The sequence below is a fragment of the Arachis hypogaea genome, chromosome 5, assembly GCF_003086295.3.
Source record: "Arachis hypogaea cultivar Tifrunner chromosome 5, arahy.Tifrunner.gnm2.J5K5, whole genome shotgun sequence".
Lineage (NCBI taxonomy): Eukaryota > Viridiplantae > Streptophyta > Magnoliopsida > Fabales > Fabaceae > Arachis > Arachis hypogaea.
Genome location: NC_092040.1, coordinates 62,330,099 through 62,334,371, shown reverse-complemented (window position 1 = coordinate 62,334,371; position 4,273 = coordinate 62,330,099). Strand labels below are relative to the sequence as shown.

General features: G+C 39.9%; 1 non-coding gene across 1 annotated transcript; it reads left to right on the top strand.

The window, feature by feature from the left end:
• Positions 1-1,078: 1,078 nt before the first annotated feature.
• Positions 1,079-1,185, top strand: LOC112804227 (small nucleolar RNA R71). The gene has a single exon (XR_003202844.1). It is a non-coding gene; the product is annotated as a small nucleolar RNA R71 (small nucleolar RNA).
• Positions 1,186-4,273: the final 3,088 nt, after the last annotated feature.

Here is a 4,273-nt window from a genome sequence, read left to right as displayed (position 1 = left end):
ACAGCATCTGCAGTCCTTTTTAGTCTCTGAATCAGATTTTTGCTCAGGTCCCTCAATTTCAGCCAGAAAATACCTGAAATCACAGAAAAACACACAAACTCATAGTAAAGTCCAGAAAAGTGAATTTTAACCAAAAACTAATAAAAATATATTAAAAACTAACTAGATCATACTAAAAACACACTAAAAACAATGCCAAAAAGCGTATAAATTATCCGCTCATCAGAGTCCACCAGAGCTTAAGGGTTGGTTACTGAAATTTTACATTGATCCAATCTGTGAAACAAGACCTTGCAAAGTAGAGGTCAGACCATTCAGACTGGCATTAATGCTATTCATAATGTTATTTTCCATGGTCTGTTGTCTCCGCTCAAAAGATTGTAGTAACTCTTCATTAGGAGATAAAGAAGGATGAGTAAATTGAGAGGTCTGCTGTTGGGTATTCTGTGGTCCTTGGAATTGCCTCAGGTGAGGTTTTCTGTAAGGTTGATTCTGCTGCCTGTTGTTGTTATTATTCCACCTCTGATTTCCCTGATTATCTCTGCCTCCTCTGTTATTGTTGTCCCTCCAATTCTGGTTAGAATTATCTTGCCATCCATGGTTATGATTTCCACCTTGATTGTACCCTTGGTTGGGGCGGTCATAGAAGTTATGAGTGGATGCCACCATGTTGTCTTCCTGTTGGAGTTGTGGGCATTCATCTGTATAATGGCTATAATCAGCACAGACTCCACAAACTCTTTGTGGGACTAACTATTGGCTTTGTTGTGGTGGAGGATGTTGAGCATGCTGAACTTGTTGTTGATTCAATTGCATCTGCTTCAGCAAGTTGGTCATTTCACAGATACTCTGAGCTAGAGCAGCCGTCTCTCTGTTAGAGGATACTTCTGCAATGGCTTTTGAACGGCCTTGTTTCTGCCTATGGTTCCTAGTAGATTCAGCTAAGTCGATGATCAATTGCCATGCCTCATCAGTGGTCTTGTACTTCTTCATAGACCCATTGCTAGCACTTTCCAATGTGGTCTTATCTTGGGGCCTCATGCCCTGTATGATATAACTGAGTAACACTATATTGTCAATCCTGTGGTGGGGGCATGCTTCCAGAAGATTATTGAAGCACTCCCAGTATTCAAAGAGAGTCTCATTGTCATCCTGAACAATCGTGGAAATGTCTTTCCTCAGTTTATCAGTAACTTCAGATGGAAAGAATTTTTCCAAAAATTCTTTTCTGAATGTATCCCAGTTGGATACATTTGCTAAGGGTTGAGTGTAGTACCACTCTCTTGCCTTTCCCTCCAAAGAAAACGGGAAGGTTTTCAATAGAATGGAGATTTTATCAGTGCCATTATGCTTAACAGTAGAATAAGCAGTCTGGAAATCCCTAAGATGCTTGATAGGCTCTTGAGCAGGTAAGCCATGAAACTTGGGCATCAAGTTGAGTAGTGAAGACTTTAATTCAAAATCTACCGCTACTGCTGGGTGGTGTGCCTGGAATGGTTGGAGCGTAAAATTAGGGGCTCCTTCCTCCTGGATAGTGACTCTTCTGGCCGCTGTATGTCACCTGCACGTAAATGAACTGGATCAGTAGAGAGGGAGCTTTGATAAACCACTATTTTATGGTTTACAATGTGTTTAATTGTGTGGTTTTATTATGGTCTTTACCCACTTATTCATATAATTAGCATGCATTTATATTTCCTTCCTAAAATTATTACATGATTGAAAACATGCTTCTTTCGTCTTAATTTAGCTAATCTTAATCCTCTCTTATTACCATTCGATGCCTTGATCTATGTGTTAAGTGTTTCAGGCTTTATAGGGTATGAATGAGTGAGAGATTAGGAAGGAAGCTTGCAAAAATGGAAGGAACGCAAGAAATTGAGGAGATGACCAGCGAGAAGTGACGCGTACACGTCAGCGACTCGACCGCGCGGAAGAAAGGAATTTGCAGTGATGCGGTCGCATGGCTCACGCGACCGCGCGGATTGGAAAAGCACAAGTGACACGGAAGCCTGGACAACGCAAATGCGTGGCAGGGAAAAACACGAATGACGCGTCCGCATGGATGACGCGATCGCGTGATGTGCGCGATCTGCAGAATTACAAAAGTCGCTGGCTGAGATTCTGGGCCTCATTTCAACCCAGTTTTCGGCCCAAAAACACAGATTAAAGTCAGGGAACTTGCAGAGACTCAGGGGGCGTTGAAGAATTCACAATTTTTAGTTTAGATGTAGTTTTGAGGGAGAGAGGTTCTCTCCTCTCTCTTTAGAATTAGGATTTCGGACTTCTCTTAGTTTTAGGAGTGACTCTCGATCCCAGGTTCAATGTTCCTTTACTTTATATTTATCTCTTATTCTCAGATACTTTAATGCTTATATTAGTTATGTTGCCTATTTGGCTTATGCCACATTCATGATGATTTTCTTATTTAATGTTAATTGAGGTATTTTAGTGTAATATTGCTTTCTTTTATTTATGCCATTGATTATTCCCAATCTGAAGACATTTTCATTCCAGTAGAATTAATTTACTTTTCCCTTTTTGGTATTGGTTATGAAATCAGTAACTCAAGGGTTATCTTAGCTCAACATAAGTGATAACTGTTATCTTTGCTAATTGAGTTGAACTTCAATAATCCCAACCTTTTCTTAGGAATAAATAGGATTCGAAGGTGAAATTAATTAGTCCCTTGACTTTCCTTTGCTTTAGCAAAGATCAACTAAGTGGAATTAAGATTCAACTTTCATTATTATTGACAAGAATAACTAAGTCTGGACTTCCAATTTCTCATACCTTGCCAAAGGGTTTTCTTTACAGTATTTATTTATTTTAATTGCCATTTGAATTACTTGTCATACTTCCCCCTTATTTCCAAAACCCCCAATTTTACCCTTTTCATAGCCAATAATAAGAACATACCTCCCTGCAATTCCTTGAGAAGACGACCCGAGGTTTAAATACTCGGTTATCAATTTTAAAGGGGTTTGTTACTTGTGACAACCAAAACTTTTGTACAAAGGGATTTCTATTAGTTTAGAAGCCATATCTGCAACGCGAATATTTTTATAAATTCTTTACTAGCAAAAATCCTAACGTCAAAATGGCGCCGTTGCTGGGGAATTGCAAACGTGTGCCTTATTATTGGTTATTGTAAATATTTTTCAAAAAAAAAACAAAATATTTTTCTTTTACTTGTTTATTTGTTTCTCTCTTCCCTCTTATTTCTGATAACTACTATGAATTCTCACTCCTTTCGCTTTGAGTTTGGTTCTAACTTTGTTAAAGGAAATAGAAACCACAGCAGGAATATGCATCAAGGTCAGACAAATCAAGGATGGATGGAGCCAAGCGGATCTAATCAACCCTTTAGGCAACAACACCCTCCAAGATATCATGGACAACGACCATTCTGTGATGCATACCCAGCTGAAAGATATGGTGGACAACCTTGTAACTACCAACAAGCCCCACCATGTGCTTAGAGACCATCATCTCGACATAATTTCGAACCACCACACTCACAAGCTTCCTTTCACCATTTGCCACCATATGATCCTTATCCACCACAACACCAATCCAATTACTCCCAAGAACCACCACTCTCCTACACACCATGTCCATATCCATCAAGCCAAAAATCACAGGTTCGCTTCGAGGAATCAGTAAACCAGTTCAATGCAACCCTTCATCAACTGGAGCAAGCAATAAATCAGTTATCTTCCAGACGTTCAGACACTCGACAGACTCCCATGGCTTCATGTGGAGAATTTAATGAAGAACGCAGCACGAAAAAGATACTAGAAACTCCAGTGGACAGCATAGAGCATAACTTTGTACTGGAACAAGTAGAGGGCGCTGTCATTGTAGAAGAAGAAGAGTTGGTTGAAGATTTAGGAGATGCTGAACCGCCACCTGAACCCAGAGTTATGGAAAACTTCGTCAAGGATGTTACAATTGATGCTAAAGAGGATGTTGCGCAGCCCCCAATGCAGATATCTTATGAAGAACTAGACAGAATTACCCAAGACACATGTTTCCTTGATGATGATGATCACTAGTCAAGTCCTCCTAGTGATGAACTTGCAGCCGCGAGTGAATTCTTTGAGATAGAAGAATCTTCCCCAAGTGAATACGAAGATGATGCAGAGGTCGACTTTTCTCAACCTCCTAATTATGACTCAAGTGATGAGGAAGCCATGGAAGACTTTGACCAGGACATGGCTGGAATGGAAAAGGTTTGCAAGGAAGTGGAGGAATTCACAGAAGACCACAA